The sequence below is a fragment of the Triturus cristatus genome, chromosome 7, assembly GCF_964204655.1.
Source record: "Triturus cristatus chromosome 7, aTriCri1.1, whole genome shotgun sequence".
NCBI classification, from domain to species: Eukaryota; Metazoa; Chordata; class Amphibia; order Caudata; family Salamandridae; genus Triturus; species Triturus cristatus.
In genome coordinates, this window is record NC_140590.1 from 402,109,738 (window position 1) to 402,130,718 (window position 20,981).

Below are 20,981 nucleotides of genomic sequence, written 5' to 3' on the forward strand. Positions count from 1 at the left end.
GGAAGGGGGGTGTAGTCAAGAGCATGATGGGAGTTGCAGTCACAGACAATCACCACCCACCTACATGGCCAAGCAAGCTTACACTGAACCATGTTCACCTCACAGGGAGTGGAAATGGACAAGATGTCTGACACTGGGCTCTGTTGTGGGGGGCACAAGGCCCTGCTGGGAACTGGGCACCAACAAACACCAGGACTGCACAGTCAGTCATCTTGCCATTGCTGTCACACTCCCTCACAGGGAAGCAGAGTCAAAAGGAAGGAAGTATGGGCATGCTGGGAAGGGGGGTGTAGTCAAGAGCATAATAGGAGTTGCAGTCACAGACAATCCCCACCCACCTACATGGCCCAGCAAGCTCACACTGAACCATGCTCACCTCACAGGGAGTGGAAATGGACTAACAAGATGTCTGACACTGGGCTCTGTTGTGGGGAGCACAAGGCCCTGCTGGGATCTGGGCACCAACAAACACCAGGACTGCACAGTCAGCCATCTTGCCATTGCTGTCACACTCCCTTCAACACAAACTCCACACAACTCACCTGGGATAAAGCATTGACTCACACTGTAGTGAAATATCACCCACAGATACACCACACTGGGTTCTGCTGTGTAAAGCACAGGGACTCTCTTTGGACTTGTTGCCAAACAAACACCAGGACTGCATAGTCAGCCATCTTGCCATTGCTGTCACACTCCCTCACAGGGAAGCAGAGTCAAAAGGAAGGAAGTATGGGCATGCTGGGAAGGGGTGTAGTCAAGAGCATGATGGGAGTTACAGTCACAGACAATCCCTACCCACCTACATGGCCCAGCAAGCTCACACTGAACCATGATCACCTCACAGGGAGTGGAAATGGACTGACAAGATGTCTGACACTGGGCTCTGTTGTAGGGAGCGCAAGGCCCTGCTGGGAACTGGGCACCAACAAACACCAAGACTGCACAGTCAGCCATCTTGCCATTGCTGTCACACTCCCTCACAGGGAAGCAGAGTCAAAAGGAAGGATGTATGGGCATGCTGGGAAGGGGGGTGTAGTCAAGAGCATGATGGGAGTTGCAGTCACAGGCAATCCCCACCCACCTACATGGTCCAGCAAGCTCACACTGAACCATGCTTACCTCACAGGGAGTGCAAATGGACTGACAAGATGTCTGACACTGGGTTCTGTTGTGGGAGCACAAGGCCCTGCTGGGAACTGGGCACCAAAAAACAACAGGACTGCACTGACAGACATCCTGAAAGTTAACCAGCACCCACTGCAATGGTGGCACGCCTCATGATGGGCTAACTGGCCTGGGGGAGAAGGGGGTCCTGACTTGAAAACAAATAACACCAATGCTGGCCATACACACACCTTCTCTGCTAAAACACATTGCACACGTAGTACCAGTCACTCACAAAGTATATGCCCGGGCAAGATGGTTGACACATGGGCCTGATAAATGATGTGGCTGCAAATCACACATATGCACTGGCCAATCCAAACACGTTCGCACACACAGCCATTGCAACCGTATGTTCAAACTCACTGTCTGGGGATGCAGTGTCCAGGTGTGCCCCTGGCCTGGCTGTGGAGGTGTGTCTTGCAGATGACAAGTGTGGAGATCCATATATAGTACATTGCACAAAACACACAGGAACTCACATATACATCATTGACAGGGGACATCTGACACACCAATATAGCTGACACCGTAGCATGGTCTCATTCACACTAGGTGCTGTTGTGAGCTGCATTCCACTCCTACATCGTTCTGCAACATATGCATCCTTCACACAACACACCACTCACTGTCATAGACACTGTAGACACAAGGTCTAACCTGGATTGAAGGAGACATGCTACTAACAGCAGCAAAACCGCAACACACACAACACTGGCTATCACTGTCATGATAGCTGCCTTGCTCAATCCATATCACCATGGAGAACATTGACAAGTCAAATCACATATGCACGTACAAAACTCAGCACCAGACTCATTAGCTACGGTTACATCATCACTTGTATGAAATGAGATGGGAACTAGGAACACAGGGAAAAAAAACTTTCTCCCAAGAGATCACAGGCATACCGGACTGTGACCATGTCGTACCAACACACCAATGTGACGCACAAAGACTAGCAAAAACTGCTACCACACATGCCCCAATCTTGCAATATATCCTAAGTGGAATTGCACGCATGTCCTCGTTAAAGGTCAAATGTGGGCAGGAATGACACACCTGTGTCAGCCACGTGATGGCCCTTGAGTAGTAATGGCCATGTACAGTCAAATCTATACATGAGCTGGTCATGCACACACTTTGCCATGCACATTGAAATGCTTCATGATGGCTGGACAATGTGCTGCAACAATATCAATCTCTGTCCGTGACAACTTTGGACAATGCAGTGTACAGGCACGCATCCTGACGTACAGTTGCAAATGTCATGTATGTGAACCATTGATGTCTGTAGAAACATAACTTACAAATGAAGAGGAGTCCCTGTCCCAGACTCCGGTGGACCCTCAGCTCTCTGGTGTGGATCAGTCTCTGTCCTCTTCGGATGACGAAGAACAACCTGGCACCTCTGGTGTGAGTCATCATGCAGCACCAGCAGTACAAACATCTGCAACCCCTGCACGCACGCCTCCAACATCTGGCAACAGACAGAGCATCCCCGCCAACATGATTAGACCAAGGACACAGAATTCCGACAGCACAGGGACACAGACCACCCAGGAAGCTACGGACAACACCACCAGTAACAACACCCAAGGGGGCCCAGGGTCACCTGTCCGTGCCACCGCAGGACCTTCCCGTGTGGCTAGGGGTGGTGGGAGGGGTGGTAGGCAGAGGACACGGGTTGCAGAGGGGTCTGGACTGCATGATGACCCCCAACTAGCACGCATCATTGATTCGTACCAGGATAGCACCGGAGGATTCGGCCAGGTAGTGGGGATCCTCAAGGACATTCAACAGGAGCAGGCTGCCCATCATGCTTGCATGGAGTCCAAGTGGGATGCACTTACTGCAGTGCATAGGGACATACTGGCATGCCTCCGCCAGATAAGCACCAGCATGTCCACACCTCCCTGTGTGTCCACAACATCTGTTGCCACTAGATCTGCTAATGCCACAGGGAGGGAGGATGACTCTGGTGGAGAGTTCCCAGCACCACAGACGCCTACACCTGAGGATCCCCCCAGAAGAAGATGAGGGGTTGTCCGAAGAAGGACAAGTGAGACACAGATGGCCATGCACCTCCCCCAGGGACACAAAACCTGTTCTGGAAAATGTTCTTTGTGTGCAAACCGTTCACCTTGTCGTATATAACCCAACTCGCCAGCATGACATGGAGGGTTTATGTTGGTCTAATGTAGCAGATGACTGTGGACTTTACTCTGGACATTTTAGCTACCAACACTTCCAACTCTTTTGTGAACTTTGGATACAAAACCCAATGTACAGCACTCACCATCCTGTGCACTATCCTCACACATGTATGTAAATAAACTCACCATTACACTATACTTGCCTCTGTTGTGATTCCAGCTTGGTATCTGTCATGGAGATGATAATCTGCTAAAGAACACAGTGCATGCTAACTACTACAGCAATGTGATCACCGTTATGTGAGTCATGGTGATGTGACACATGTGAGGGAGACACACCACTTGGGGCACCACAACACATGCTCACCATGGCCATGTAACTCATCGCATACAATGATGTTGACCGGAAATACAGTGGAATGCACAGACACCACACCTATCCACAGTCAGTGGTAACAAACCCACAGGTGAGGTAAGCAAATGTCAGTCAGATGTGGGAAGACAGACAACGCACATAACAAAGTGTAGCACAGGTTCATTACACATCAGCAACATGTTTATTCCACAACAGATGCAAGGTAATTCTATGTGACAGTGGACACATGGTCACCAAGTGTCAAAGAATTGAAGTCCAGGGGTGTGTGGTACATCACTTGATGGGAATCAACAACTTCCACCCTGGGATTGGATTCTGGGTGTTGGGGTCAGAGGTGACCAAACAACAGGCAAAGTACCCTGGGAAGGACAGACATAAGACACAGTCAAAAGCACAACAGTACAGGATAGAAATGCAATAAACATGCACAAAACATGTCACAAGAAACCTACACAGAAACAAGTTAGAATGTCGACACTATTGTGGAGTACAGACTACCTGAAAGGACACATCACTGCACGCATCCAGTCAAGTAGCACACAGACACACTCAAACAGCAACAGAGCAGCTCCAACACATGTAAGGCTAACTCAATAAATTGACATAACAACCCTGTAAACTCACATTCAGGTGAAGAAGTTGTTGATGAGCTGTGTGCGGACGTCACCCTCATCATCATCATCACTGGCATCGTGGCCCAGGCCTGGATCCTACACAGGTGGCAGATGTAGGTCGTCGTCATCCTAGATGAGAGGCAACTTCTTCCGCACTGCCATGTTGTGTAGCATGCAGCATACAAGGATAATTTTGCACACCTTTGCAGGGTTATATGGGAGGGCCCCTCCAGTCTTGTACAGGCAGCGGAAGAGGCTTTTCAGGAGACCAAATGTCCGCTCGATCGCCCTCCTGGTCCAACCATGTGCCTCATTGTAGCGCACCTCAGCTGGTGTCACAGGGTTCCTGGGGGGTGTCAGCAACCACGACATGTTGGGATATCCGGAGTACCTACATACAAACAATTGAACAATTAGCTGAGTTTTGAAAGAGGGTGGAATACAACATTGCAAAACACACACAATGGCAAACAGTCAGTACACACCGACAAGCCAGGCACGCTGGTTTGGCATCTGTGACATCATCGTTGCAATGCGACTACTCCTCATTACGTAGGCATCGTGCGCAGAACCGGGAAAACGTGCACACACATGTGTGATATACATGTCCGCTAGACATACCACCAGAGCATTGATGGAGTGGAAATGTTTCCTGTTCCGGTATGTCTGCTCATGTGCCCATGGTGGTACCAGGGCCACATGTGTACCATCAATAGATCCGATGACGTTCGGCATCCTCCCCAGTGTATAAAAAGCAGCCTTTATGTCAGTGAGTTGACCTGAGCTAGGAAACTTGATGTACAGGTCAAGGAAATGCAACATCCCCTCCAAGACATCGCGTAGCAAACGACAGAACATAGTTTGCAACATACCACCAGCAGTAGCCACAGTGTACTTGAAGGTACCGGTAGCAAAGAAGTGCAGGGCTGCCATCACCTTCACCTCTCGGGTCAGTGCTGTAGGGTATGTCCGGCCAGGTAGCAGATGTGGCGCCAACTGCTCTGCCAACTCCTCAGTCAGTGGCCAGGTGAAGCGGTACCGTCGGATGCAGTCACGTTTCAGCATGGTTTTAAGGTCTGGGAACAGTCTATAGACAGCTGGTGCCCCGCAGTACAGAGATGAACAAAGGAATATTGTCGATTCATCCACCCATGTGGCTATGACCAAGCAAAATATCACATGATACATCATGACAATACACAATGTACTGAGGTGTGTGCTGTTGGATATGGACAAATATGTCACCTACATGCCCATCATCTAACATCTCAAGTCCACATGTCTACATACGTTACATGTAGTGCAATGGCCAATCATTAGGCTGTGTCACTGTACTCATGTACTGCTGTCACGTTCCAAACACACACCACAGTGACAAGTGAGGACTGATGTCTCCCAGGCATCACAGCTCTTTGACAGGCAGATACCCAGAGTCCCTGTATTGCCACATGGACACTGGCATGACATGGCGTATCATGTACACGCCACAAAACAACCATGATTCCCACAGGTAGTGGCCCCTGTTGTCTCTGCAGGCCATACATAGACGTCTCTGAGACACACACACAACATCAATGTTGATGCACAAACCACATGGATGTGGAGACTGTCTCCCATTGGGCACATGGGACTAGACACATCTGAGACACAACATGCACTCAGACTGTGGGTGTACATCAGAATTGTAGCTATGGGTCTCACTGTGACATACATACCATCCCACTCAGGACTCAGGGTGTATGTGACATGTCCTAAACATATCCAACCTGCAACTGTGTCGATGGCTCATGCCCATAACTGTACAGTTGCACATCACAGTGGTAATGTGCACAACACACAAAGGAATCTGTCCCCATGAACATGTGCACAGCCTAGGAGTGGCTGCACCAAAGTGCCACACAACAAACCAAATGTTGCCCCCCTACACACACAGGTAATGCAGCCTTACTTGTTATGGGATACAGTGTGGCACATGCTGTGGTGTGGTAGGTGTGCACCTGAGTCCCTGGCAAGTAATTGTGTGTGGAATCCAATAACAAGTCACACCAATGTCAACCGACGCGGGTGACTTCTACAGAGACGCATTGCACAGTTGTGGACCGAGCCGTGCGCACGCCTTGGCCATTGACTGCATTGTTAACCGATGCGGGTGACTTTTATGCATACACGTCGTGCAGGCATGGACCGAGCCGTGCGCACGCCTTGGCCATTGACTGCAATGTGAACCGATGCGGTTGACTTTTATGTATACGCGTCATTCAGGCATGGACCGAGCCGTGCGCACACCTTGGCCATTGACTGCAATGTGAACCGATGCGGGTGACTTTTATGCATACGCGTCTTGCAGGCATGGACAGAGCCGTGCACACGCCTTGGCCATTGACTACAATGTGAACCGATGCAGGTGACTTTTATGCATATGCGTCGTGCAGGCATGGACCGAGCCATGCGCACGCCTTGGCCATTGACTGCAATGTGAACCGATGCGGGTGACTATTATGCATACGCGTCGTGTAGGCATGGACTGAGCCGTGCGCACGCCTTGGCCATTGACTGCTATGTGATCCGATGCCGGTGACTATTATGCATACGGGTCATGCAGGCATGGACCGAGCCATGCGCATGCATAGCCCATTGAATCGTATGGAGACGGGTGCGTGTGGATTTTCAAACCACGCGTTGTACAGTTAGTTGACCGAGCCGTGCGCACTCATTGGCTATGGGCTGTCATGGAGACGGACGCGGATTCAAAACTTGTACGAGTCGTGCGCTGGAAATTCAGTTGGCTGCCTACAACAATGTTGCAATTTCTAGGGTGTCATGAAGGTGAAAATTTGAACGGTGTGGAAGAGGAGTACGAGTCGTACAATTCAATGGATTGGCCAGATTCATAGGATGCAACTGTGTTGGACCAATCACTTAGGACACATGGCACAGATTCTGCCTCTGCAGCACAGACTCATGTCCCTCAATTGTGTAATGCACCCTCCTCATCTGATCCACAGGTGTAGCCCCTACAGTCTGTGACTTGTTTCACTGGGGCACTGTGTCCCTGCAGTGAGCTATGCTTAAGGTTCCGGACAGCATCTGATACCGGGACTCTGTTGTGTGTTTCGTGGGTGGGTCAATTGTTTACACAATGCCTGAGGTCTGACATGTGATCTGTGTGTGCCCTTGATATGTGTTCCAATTGCTGGTCTGACTCACCACATGTGCCTGGGGTATTTCAAACACACCCATGCAGCAGGTGACTCCAAATGTTGGGCCTCAGGAGTATGTATATCAAGTGTGTCACACTTGCTTAGCCACCTACCTACTGTCCAGGGCTATACACTGTTTCACGTAGACCTGGGCAGTCATGCCTACTCCAGGGCATTTAAAAACACTCTGTACTCCCACTGCCGTGTATCAACTTACAGATTGTGCTTAGTGACATGTGCCTTCAGGTGTCTGCCTCTGTGTCATTGTGGTGTGGCTTCCTTTTCAGGACAACTGGGGTGTTCATGAGTTTGAGGGTCAGCAGGACATCTGAGATGTGATTATAGGAGACGAGACCTGTATGACACATAGGTGTGTGATCACTTGAGAGTGCACAATGGTGTATGCAACTGTGAAATTCAGGCAGCTGTGTTTCATGCACAGCAGAATGTGAGTTGCTCATGTTCAGGGAGTTGTGTTTGCAGTCACTCATATGTCTGATTTGTATGATGTGGGGTCATCTGAGTCTGGCATATGTTGTTTGCAGGGGATGGACAAGTGACATGTCAGCTGCAGAGTTTGCTTTACCCATGACCTATGATTGTGACACAGTGCATACTGTTGTTGTCTGGATGCCCTGCCCCTGTGACAGGAGACAGTGATGACTAACTTTCCAGGCATGCCAGTGCCATGGCATTTAACTTGCTATGAGGGATCCTGCATTGGAGTCAAATGTGCTCCATGCACCTCATTGTGGCATTGACTATCAGGACATGAGAACATCATAGTGTGTGTTGCTGGTATGCATCACACGCATGTGAAATGAGACTCTGGCCAACCTTCTTCCTGACACCAGTACTGAGTCAGTGGCAAGAGATGTGATGTGTGTATAGTGTCAAACTTCTACATGTTCACTTGCATGTCCAACAACTGTGTAGGTGGTGCATGTCTGCACGTTGGGGTATTAGCATCCAACATGCAACAGACATATGGGTGCAAGTCCAGGAGGGATATGAGTGCCATGGTTGATGGTCAGAGTGACAATTGGCGTATTCAAAACAGTGTGAGCACTTTGAGCAGTGTTCAGATGATGATGCCAGGGCTTTCTCTGTGATGTGCTGTACTCACTGTGGTGTGTGCGGTCAGTGCAGGTGACTGATGTTGTTCTGTTTTTTCGAATTCTATCCAGATACATCCACGGCCACAGGAGGGGACAGCGCTATGCACGAGGAGGAGCCGCAGAGCCAGACTGGGTCAGAAAGCGAGGAGTTGGAGGGACCCAGTGGCACGGAGGACAAGTGGAGCCACACCGAGCAGTCCTCAGCACCATCCACCCCAGCTGAGGACCACAGCAGCTCGGAGGATGACTCCCTTGTGGAGGCGGGTGTCAGCAGCCAACAAACCCCAGCTAGTGAGGCTGTCCCCGCCACCACCATCACCACCACCACCACCCTCCCATCGGCTCCCATCCCAGAGGTCCGTTGAGGCTCCTGTGTTCGGGAGCATGTCTCCTTTGTGCCAGGCACTGCACCCTCTGCCCCTGTGTCCCCTGCTGCCCTGAGTGTGAAGTATGTGGACTTGCTTCAACAGATCCATGTAGGGCAGACATCAATGCTATGTGTCCTCCATGCACACACCAGTCTGTTGACACAACTGGTGTCGTTCATGGAGGACATGTCATCGGGCATGTCTGCCCTACAGAGGACCAATCAGTCCATGGCCTCCTCCCTGACGGCAGCAGTGTACCTCCTCCAACAGTCCCTCACCCCTCCCACCCCAGCCCCATTCACAATTCCTAGCACCCTACCTGTCCCAAGCACACACACACCAGCACATTCACCCAAACCCACAGACACGGGCAGCACACAAACACCCAAACCAATGTCTAGATGTGCATGCAAGCAACCTCAGGGGACTGAAACCACACTCACACGGGATGGTTTGCAAACACACACACAGGCATCCACAACCACTCCGCAGTCCTCCGATACCTCTCCTTCCAAGACCCCTTCCCTTGCCTCACCTGCAACCCCATCTCCCAAGAAGCTCTTCCTCTGTGACCTTGACCTCTTCCCCACTGATCCAGCAGATCCAGCATACAAGGGGAAGAGGAAGTCCCCACACACAGAGGGGAGTGCCCCTCACACCCAGACACCCTCCCCAAGGCGCAGGCAGACTGAGGCCCCCACCCGCAAGTCCCCCCGGACCCGGAAGAGCAAGACCCCACCCCTGCCCCCGCCCGCAGCTCCATGACACAGTCTCTGTCCTCCATCGCTCAGGCCACCACTCCACAGGTTCCCCCACCATACCCTGCCCCAGGTTCCCCCACCCACAGATACACCATCCCCAAAATGCCCAGGCTCTCCCCCCACCACTTGCTCTTCCACCCCCACCCCCCGGTCAGCCTGTTTGTGCCACTGGTGTAGGGACCGTGGCCCCCCCTCTGTCCTGCCGACCTCACCTGAACCCCATTCCGCTCCCATGGAGTTGGGCACTGCAGTAGAGTCCACGACCACCCCATCTGACTTGGACACTGCAGTGGGGACCCAGTCCACTCCATCTGACCTGCCCACTGCAGTTGTGCCGGCACCCACATCATCTGACTTATGCCCCACAGTTGTGACTGCACCCACTATGTCAGACACCGCCACTGTAGCTGCCAGTGACTCTCCTGCACCAACCACCCCTTCACTGCCTCCTTCTGCTGAGCCCTGATCCTGTCCCTGCGGTGCCTGGCCTGCCCCCATGTATGCCCCTCCGAGTGGATGATCCCTGTCCTTAGCAGTGCAGGCAAACAACGTTTGACAGTTGTCACTCACACACTATTTGGACTTTGGATATGGACTGGCCATTGGCCTTTGTTTTACATGGATTTTGCATTTGAATTTCAAATTTGCTGAACAAAGCATTTGTAGTTATCCTTGTGAATTTGATTTAGCTGTACATTATGTTGATGATGTTTACCATGACCTTGCTGTTATAATGCTGAATTTTCAATGTTGAATACTGAGGTGTTGATGTGATGTACTCCATGTGGTCCATGAGATATGTATCCTATTCTGGTCGGTATCCATGTCATCCTCTGCAGCAAACTGGGTGTGTCATGATTAACAATTTGTGCACATTTATGTAAAAACATTTCATTTGCATGGTCACATCTGTGGCTTGCACCCATGCACATATGATGTGCTTCCCATTGTCCAATTTGTCTATTTCCCTGACTGTGGGCACATCTCCACTGGACATGCAGGTGTGGGCATCATTGGTGTAGGAGCAACTGGGTCCTCTGTGCAACTTGCTAAACATATGTATTGAGTATGTGCAGATGACTTAAGGGACACTCCCGTACCCAGGCTGATGTGACCAGAGCCTTCATTGGGTGGTAACTGATGGCTGACTGACCAAGTGTTCTGCTGACATGACTGAGACCTCCTGGGACTATGTTTGGCACAGCTGAGCTTCCACAGGAGTTGAGTCCCCTCAAGTAAGTGTGTTGTTCTGTGACATTGCCTGGGCCCATGGTGTGTGTTGTGTGAGCATGTGTGTGTGTCCACATCTCTTTTTCTACACAGGCTGTGTTCCCTTGATATGTTCCTGTTGTTGATGCTTGCTGAGTTGTCCTGTGTTCATCCCACATCTTTGTCCTGGGCTACCAGATATGTGGGTGCATGACACATTACTGTTCATTGGTGTGTCATCATTGGGATTTGTCAGTTCTGAGTGGTGATGATGTGGTCAGACGCATATGGGACACAGTAAGGGGACCCCATGGCACTTGTTTGTTCACAATATCATGTAGTTGTCCCTAGGTGGTACCTTTCGGTGATTGAGACATGTGAATGTGTGTGTGACTGCTCCCACTCGTCAGGTTCAGAGGTGCAATGTTGGCAGGTGTCAGCATGTGTGCCTTGTGGTTCTCCTTGGCTTCTGCATTGTCCTGGGACTGTGGCAGGGATTCCGAAGTTTACGGGAGCTTTGACGTCATGGCCATTAAACCGCATACTGTGCAGTATGTCTGTCATTCACTAGGGTTGTAGACTGTCCTTGTGTGATGAGTCTGTGCACCTTAGATCCTCCCAACATTACTGTGTTTGTCATGGGTGCATGTGCAATGTCACTTGTCCATGTGGGCTTCACTGATGCACATTGGTGCAGTTCAAGGTGTGTGGTGTTGAGGGTGGACAGATGTGAATGTTTGCATAGCTCGGCCCCTACTTCACTTTTGTCCCTGGATGACGGGCCATGCTGAGTGATTTGTGTTTGTGTAGGTGTGATGTACGTTTGTGGCACAGGACACATGTTTGAGTTTCACAGTTTGTACGACATCTACCTTTGTCATCACAGTGGACGTATCATGCATGCTTGTGTCACCCCAATGTATGGTCCCTGAGGGTAGTGCTGTTGTGTGTCAGTCTCTTGCTGTTTTAGTTGCTGTTCATTCCAGGTTGTGTCACATTTGTCTGTTGGGATCCCTCTCATTTCACAATGCCTGATTGCCCACTAAGGGGTGCCCAATTAATGGGTTAAATTTGTATGGCACTGTGTCCACATCTGTGTCATTGTGGTTCAGCCCCCCTCATGTGATGTGTAGTTGCCTGGGGATACTGAGACACACACACATATGTTGTGTCAGATGTGCAGTGTGAGGTTGCCTGTTTGTGTTTGTGCATCTGCTCCAGTGCATTGGTATTGCTGTTGTGGGTCATTGGCTGGATGTTGTTTGGGTGATTTTCCCTGCTGTCCCTTTGAGTCATATCTCATCATTCTGCACATTCATCCTGGTTGTTAGGTCCCATTGCTACCATGGAATGGGAGTTTGTGACCTGACACCTACAGTCTACACAGGATGTATTGCGTTATGATGGTCACTTCTGCGTTTGTGTCATTGTACACTGTATGCAATGTCAGCCCCCATGGGTGGTGCTTGTCTGGACATGGCCGAGAGTATGTTTGATTTTCACAGCACTGTTAGCCACACCACATTTCTGTGGGTATGGGACACAACCACTACTTTGCCACTAAAGTGTTTTATGTGTTGGGACCAGGATCATACATGCTGTTTGGCATTTACAGCTTTTACCATGATGACAATTACCTTTTGGTCACTGTGATGATGGTGGGTTTAGACCCCATTACCACAATGCTCAACATTTGCTGCAGTTTGGAACCCCACACTTAACTTTCGTTCTACACAGTGAGGGGTGGTTAGTGCACATTGACACATTGCTATTGTGATGCTTGACTTTTGTAGGCCACACTCAGTTTTTGGTCACACATGTGATTGGAGTTACATTGTATGTTCGAAGTCATATTCACTGTTGTGGGCATTTGTCACAGACTACACACTGTTGTCATGCTGTTAGGGGGGATGTATTTTGCTGACATACCTAATGTTGGTGTATGATGGATGTGTGGTGCATCACCCATCCTATGGGTGTGGGTGTTGATATTGATAGTCACACAGCGCCCTATGAGTGGGGGTGGCAGTAGTGATGGGCAACATACCCCCTATGAGTGGGGGTGGCAGTAGTGATAAGCAACAAGTCCCCTATGAGTGGGGGTGGCAGTAGTGATGGGCAACATATCCCCTATGAGTGGGGGTGGCAGTAGGGATGGGCAACATAACCCCTATGAGTGGAGGTGGCAGTATTTATGGGCTATAGGTCCCCTATGAGTGGTGGTGGCAGTAGTGATGGACAACAAACCCCCTATGAGTGGAGGTGGCAGTAGTGATGGGCAACAAGTTCCCTATGAGTGGGGGTGGCAGTAATGATGGTCAACAGGTCCCCTATGAGTGTTTGGGTGGCAGTAGTGATGGGCAACAAGTCCCCTATGAGTGGGGGTGGCAGTAGTGATGGGCAACAAGCCCCATATGAGTGGGGGTGGCATTAGTGATAGGCAACAAGTCCCCTATGAGTGGGGTGGCAGTAGTGATAGCCATACAACCCCTATGGTGGCCTGTTGCTAGTGTACAGGATATGGACCCCCTGGGTGTGTGTGACATTTGGCGGGTACGTGTCGTTTGTTTGTGTGGTGGGTGTCTGACTTACCGCCTGCGCCGTCCGCGTCTGTTCCTGATCCGGTCATATAAGTACAGTACTGGTATGGCCTGCGCGATGGGATTCATGATGTGTTTGTCTCGTACACGCTGCTTGTTGCTCCGTCTCATACCCATTGCTAGCTGGTCCGTCTTGTAGCCGTGGATTGTGTTGTGGCGCGAATCGTACCTGATATGCTGCTTACCCAGATGCTGTGACGTGCTGTACGTGGCGACCCGTCCGGCGCGTATGATTTGCGCATCGTACTTGTCCGGCCGGAAACTGCTGTGGGAACTGCTTCCGGGCGACTCCAATCAGCGATCGGAGGTACGGCTCGTACGGGAAATGTTGCTGGAATTGCAATCTACGTGTCGGTCGGAATTGTGTCAGTTATGCGCATCGTACTTCACTGCCCGGACGCACCGGCTCCCGGAACGTGTCGGTCGCAAGGTAAGGCTACGAACAGCTTTCGGAGAGCTGTCCGACCTGGATCGGAATCGACTCCTTCATGTTGGTAGTTCTACTCCTCTTCCTAATGACATGAGTTTAGCTCCCTCAAACCGTGTGGCCTCCATTTTCCCATTCAAACAATTGCCAACCCCAACCCAGAACACCCCCAATTTGGGCACAGTCACATAGTGAGGAAGAAGTCACTGGGTTGGCCACAGACCCTCTTTGAGACACTTGATCATGTGAACCTCGGTGAAATCCTCACGACTTGCGGCTGCCCGCGGCCCCCGCAGGGGGCCACCCTAAGCGGGCGGCCACCCTTAGTCGCATTTGGCACTCCCCCACCCCCACTAAGACGGGGGACTATAGGAGGAGTCCCCTGACCAGCTACGTCACTTCCGGTACAAAGAGGAGGGGGAGGTATTTATGCCTCCCCCGGCCATCTTGGCGTCCTCTTTGCGCCGGACACAAATGCCTGGCTCTTGGCTTGCTTAGCTGGTTAGAATGGGAAGTGCCTACTCTGACCCTGTACCGGACACGAGCAGCCCAGCACGGCTCTGCACTATCTCAGCGTCGCTCAGTTTGTATATGAGGTTCATGGTGGAGGAGGACATGCTTCCAGTCACCATTATGAGGATCAATTATATATGGAAACTGCCTTCCTTGCTGACGTCCTTGATGCCATGCACTGCCTAATAATAAAAAATAGATGAAAATCACTAAATTCATCTTCATTGCCTGCGAATACCAACCAAAGTTAAATAAACAAAGAACCGACGAAATATAAATGTAAGTCTTTGCTACCAAATTTGTCCCGGAAGAAATCCCTTGACTTTCCTCTCTCCATGAAAGTCTATTGTGAAGTATGTACTTCCCCTGAAAGGCTCTCACCCCTGCTCATTCCGACAGATATACTTGCTGGAGAAGGAACAAAGTCACTTTTAATGAGTTACGCCTTAAACAAACTCCTGCAAGGAAATAAAAAAACTCTAAGGCTAAGAAGTTCTTCGGAAAAAAAGTAAAAGTGATAATATTAAAGCCGGTCTGCTCTGACCAAAATATTTTCTACAACGGCCCCCTCCAGGCTCCCCCCCCCCCCTCCCCATCCAGAACCCTCTCCCTGAGGATCGGAGAAGTAAACAAAGAAATTACCATCTCTGGCGTTTTTACTTTTCTTTCATTGTTCTACATTTGTGCATGGTCTCTGTTTCTATAAAGTGCACTGACGCCACCTAGCGTAATGCTAGTGCCATACAGAAACCATACGTGCCAAGATAAAATCCTATGTCGAGGAATACCAGCTGGTGGTGCATCCGAGAGAGGTCTTGTGGATTCAAAGCCACTGGTCAGGAGAGGACATACTGATTCAATAAAAGGGGAACAATGGCAAGATAGTACAGTTGACTGCTCAGTGTGCTTTTTTCTAACAACACAGGATGGACTCAAAGTTAACCTTCGGTGGGAAGCACTGCATTAGACTATAGCCGGGCAAACATTATGAACATACGAAATACATAGGCTGGAAAAATGAATACAACAAAATTCTTTTTGTAGGTTATATTGTTATATTTGTAAATATACCTCCTGTGCTATGTGTTTGTATTGTAACCTTCCGTGTAATACGGGATCTGTGCAATCATTTCTTTGCACTTCATTTTTAGAGGTGGGCGAGCCACTGAAACCAGGATCCAGCCACGAGCCAGGGCCTGGCTCTGGCTCAACTTGAGGTCCCCTTGAATCTTCGAGCTCAAAACGACCCGAGCTTTTGAGGGGCTTCTGCCTGCTGAGCCCTCTAATCTCATGCACAAAGAATTCAAAATAAAGCAGTGACCTTTGGTATATTAGAGAAAAGGAGAGAGAAAGGGAAACCATCTATGCCGCCGACCGCGGCCCCCGCAGGGGGCCACTTGGCGGTCGGCGCCCTAGTGCCGCCGGGGCACCGGTCACCCCTCCCCACCCCCCCTCCCAGGGGGCGGGGACGCCGGTCGGTGTCTCCCTCCCCTCTCTCTCGCCTGGAAGTGACGCACAAGCGCGTCACTTCCGGGCTCCTGTGGGGAAGGGGAGGCTATTTAGCCTTACCCCACCCTCCCGGCAACCTCTTTGTTCGCCTAGACGCCGCACCCTTCGCACGTTGGAAGGTCGCTCGTCGTCGAGTTGTCATTGCCCCCTATTGAGCGGTGAATCTTGCTTGCTACCTTTCCCCCGCCCCGGCCCTGTCCCTGGGCAGCACCAGGTTGTACGGGGCCCCGTGGTGTCGATTGCCACGGGTGGGGGAGGTGCGAGCCTCGCGTGTGGCCCCAGGTGGGTCTAGCCTGGCGTACGTTTTAGGGCGCTCGGGCATGGGGTGCGGCCGGACGTGCGCGAGGTAGGCGGCGCGCTTGTCGCTGGGTCGTGGGATAAAAGCTTGGTGAATACCGTGGCCAGGGTTCAGATCCTGTGTGGGTGGGTATTCGGCCGTGACGTGGGTAGATGGGGTCGTGCCCCCCCCCCCCGGCTCACCTGCCGGACTGGAGACTTGCACCCTGTTCTTCCCTTTTGAGGGGGACAAGAGTACAGCATAACGGGGGGAGCAACGTGCCATTCCGCCGCGCGCCGCGGCACCCTCTGACCCTGGAGTTGCATCTCCGGGACCCCTGGTCGGCGGCAGAGTGCGGCCCTGGCTAGAAACCGGGATTATTGAGGGCCCAGTCTGGCAAGGAATCAGGCTGGGAAGACATCACAGGTACGTTCGTGCCAACGCACCAGCATGTCGCGAAGGCAGTGACGTGACAAAATAATGGGGCTTCCTGTAGAATGTGAGACTGACCTGAAGTCCTTGAGCCTTTTATATATCACCAATTTTCCTTGGTCTTGTTCTTCACGGGGGCCCTCTGAAGGTTGGGATCCCCTCAGGAAGCTCCCCCCTTTATCGTGGGGTCTACATTAAGCGTGTGGGATCCCCTGTTTGTGTATTATTACCCTTCGGAAGAATAAAATGTCTCTAGTGGTGTCACTCCACCCGCTAAATTATTCATCCCACATTCACCTTACTGCTGGGATCACCCTGTTAAACGCTTAATTCCATCTGTAATTTTGGACTACATGGTCTCAAATCACCATAGAGACCACGTGGGTTTAGCGAGGCCACTTAGCGACTATACGCGATCACAAACCGAGATCCCTTTAAGATGCTGCTGCTTGGACAGGGCGACTTTCTTCCTGTTTGTGCTTCATGGTGGGGTGGGGGCTAGCGATACCGTTCGTGGAGGCTGGCTGCTTGTCTTGGGTAACGAGCTACCTTTTCAGTCTCTTTAGGATAAAGGCTAGGTAGGACGTCTCTCACCTGCGATCATCATCCTATCTAGCATCCACTCTCTGCCTTCCTCCTATCCGGGTCCTGACAAACGAAGGCTCGAAGACCACCTCCTAATTAATAGTAGCACTTTTCTGGGTAATGGCCTGCGATACTTTTCAAACAGCACGTCGGGAGAGCGTCTGACTTGACGGTAAACCACCTGCCATTGCTATCTGCCTTCAGCCTTGGAGTACCGGTCAAATCCCAGAAGAAGGGTGCACTCAGCCATTAAGTTTTGTCGGCAAACTACATTCAGTCGGTTAACCGTTCTTCGCTGACATCTGCGGTTACCCACAGGTGCTGAGTTCGAAATCCTCCGGCGAGCTCGCGCATGCAGAGGGGGGTATGTGCGCGTCGAGGATGGTCTCGGACCAGGCAGATGCTCCGGTACAGCGCTCCAACTCTGGGTAACGGGAACGCCCAGGCAGCGCCGCACGCGTAACAAAGTGAGGGAGTGCAGTCCCTGCTGGCAATGTGCCTGACCCCGATAGCTAAGCAGGGTCGGGCCCGGTCCGGTTTGGATGGGAGACTGTCTGGGATACCGGGTTGTAGGCATAACAACACCAGCGTTCCAGGCAGCGTGTTTTGAATAGGCAAATGTTTCTGCTCCAAGCACAGGGAACGAATGCTTCAATCCCCCCCAACCCGATTTGCGCCCAGGCACAGACGGCCCGCACGACGACCAAATAGTTCGTCGGGGAGAGCCCATATTTAAGGTGGTACCCTACAAGGTTAAGGGGCGCCGAGCAGGGGACGGACCGGGCGTTAGAAGACTCCCACTGGGAGAGGGGGCAGCGCAGCCTGGCCATTTTTATGGTGGACTGCGCCCTATCTCGGGGAGAGGGGGACGCTGGGCACGCGAGGAGGCTGGGCGCCACACTGCCAGATCAGGTGGCTCAATGGACTAAGGCGTCCATGCAGGGGCCGGTGCCGACCTTAGGGTCACTGGTTCAGATCCCGGCGGGTCCACTCAGCCTTCCACCCAACTGCGGCCGTTAGAAGGAGTATGATTCAGATTGGTTAACAATAAACATCGGTTATTCCGCATCAAGATATCCCGTTAAGGGTGAACGTGCTTCCCCCTCCCTTTGCCTCACATTTGTTTGTCTTTGCAGCAGCCCAGTGTGGGAAGATTAGAGATTTGGACGAGGAGCCCAAAGTGACTCTTGTGAGCGGCAGTACCGCTGGCACGACTGCTGGACAGCACGCCCGTCGTCTGCGTCCCGCAATTTGTTGAGTAAGTACGGCTCAGACACGGGGGCCAGAGCTGGTTCCCCGGGCCAGGGCGTGGGATGAGAGCACCATGGGGGGAGTAAGCGTGTGATTTGAAAATTTTGTTTTCCTTCTCCTTCCAGATTGGGGGCACACGCTCGGAATTCGATGGATAGTCAGGCTCATCAGGCAGGCAGGCGGCCCAGTTGGTTGCCTGCCCTTGGATCGCCCGTAAGATAACCCACCCATTACATATTGGAATATGTAATAAACCTGCAGCAAACTTTACCCAACTCAATAGTCTGTGTGTGTGTTATTTGGGTATGTATTCTGGGGGAGGGGGGACTGAGGGGTGCCCATGGCGGTACTATGGCTGATGTGCACAATGTGAAACTAGAAAACCTGGAGTTAATCCCGGCTTTCCCGCTTGACTACATTGAGTGATCCTAGACAAATATTGTATTTAATCAAGCTCCTTTTTCTATTATTATAACATTTGAGAGCACCTTCAAATACATAATGGAAGATGTGAGCTGTAAAAAAAACCATTACGTTTGTTTTAATATACTTCAATGTTGCTCCATGCATAATAAGAATCTAGGCTAAATAATAGGTTATATACATGACAACAGACTTGCCTTTTAGTTCACTAGTAGCATTGTCGTCTTTGGGTGAGGAGGGGCATAAATATTCTTATGTCGATGATATACAGCTTATTCTCTCCCTCTCCAATGACACCTCCGCCACCTACATGAAGTTCACCTACTGCATGTCCGAAGTCCCTAGCTGGAGTAGAACTAACTGCCTAAAGCTCAACTCCAACAAAACAGATGTGGTGATCCTCAGAAAAGACACCTTTGTCTGTGTAGCATCCCCAGCCCTGGAGCATGCAGATTAAATGGACCACACGGGAGCTGCGGTTGAACCTTACTTTATTCTTCAGGATACACTCACACACTGCGCATTACATCAGACTTTCCAATTAACCACACGCTAACACCTCCCAGCATACTACTCAGTTCCTGTCTAGAGTCTGGCTCAGAACCACAAGGGTCCTAGTGCGTGTAACATCAATATGCCACATCTCCCCATTGTTAAATGAAAAGTAGCAGACATAATTCAAATCACATCTCTTCAATTAGTCATCAAGGTGCTCACACATGTCTGCCAGCTTGGGTGATCCGAGATGATCGAGGTCCACCCTGATCGGGCAACAGCGACTTAGGCTTAGGTGCTTGAGCAGGATCTGTTGGCGGGGGGTCACAACGCACGAGGTAGGTGCTTAATATGTGATGTGTCCCAAGTGATGGTCTGTCAAGGATGATGTGCTGTCATCATATGTCCCTTGCATGCAACGACCTGTAGAGTTTCATCACCAAAAGGAGTGTCTGTTTTCTTTTCTGTTTAAGCAGTACCCAGTCTCCTTCATCAAAGACTGTCTCCTGGACATGGCAATGCTGGTAGTCATAGGTTTTAATTTTCCTTTTGTGGGTTGTATTGAGGTAGTCATAGGTTTTCATTTTCCTTTTGTGAGTTAATTGAGGTAGTTTTGTTTTGATGGCTCCCCCAAATAGTAAGGTGGCTGGGCTCTCACCAGTTGAAGAGTAAGGTGATGATCGATAGTCCCGGAGGGCCTGGTGCCGGGCTCCGTTGAGGTCGATTCCTTCCATGGACGCTTGTTGAATGACTCTCTTGAGGGTACAGATGAAACGTTCAACTACACCATTGGCTTCGGTTCAGAGGGGTGTACTTTTCTGGTCTTTGACGTTGAGCAGGACAAGAAATTCTTTGGTATTAAAGTGTACACAGTAGTCAGATTTGAGGATGTCGGTGTTGCCCCACATCACAAAGATGTCACCAAGTCACTCTATGACTTTGGGATGGGTTGTTGAAGACAGATCTTCCACCAAAGGAAAACGCAAATATTCGTTGATGACTGCCCTGAGGTGGTGTCCATTTCCTAAAGGCCCAAAGACATCAAAAGCAATCCTCTCCCAGGCATAGGCAAGAAGGTCAGACATTGTCACTTGGTACTGTGTCAACTTTGGAGACAAATAAATGCAAAATTTGCACGCTTTCAGCTTCTTCTCAATTTGTTCATCTAGTCGAGGGAACCCCACTCAATCTTGTAGACCCCTTTTGGTGGCTACAATACCATGGTGCCATTCTTGAGCTAGGTCGATGATCCTCTGTCTTAGGCTTTCAGGTATGACTATTCTTGAGCGTCTTAATACTAAGGGGTCTATTATGATGTATGGTGGATCGCCACCGCCCGCATGGCGCCCTACATCATACCCCGCTCGCCACCCATTTCCCCCCACCATATTAGTATGGCGGGGGGGACCCTGGTGGACGGAAAGACCGTCCGCCGGTTTTCCGCCGGTTGACCAGTCGACTGGGCCGAAAAGCGGCTGCATATGGTGGCGGTGTCTGCTA

At 50.8% G+C, this 20,981-nt stretch overlaps 1 long non-coding RNA gene across 1 annotated transcript; it reads left to right on the forward strand.

Annotated features, from left to right (window-relative positions):
* Window positions 1–16,112: 16,112 nt before the first annotated feature.
* On the forward strand, window positions 16,113–18,780 carry LOC146809790 (uncharacterized). The gene is made up of 3 exons (XR_014965588.1): window positions 16,113–16,300; window positions 18,449–18,570; window positions 18,689–18,780. It is a non-coding gene; the product is annotated as an uncharacterized LOC146809790 (long non-coding RNA).
* Window positions 18,781–20,981: the final 2,201 nt, after the last annotated feature.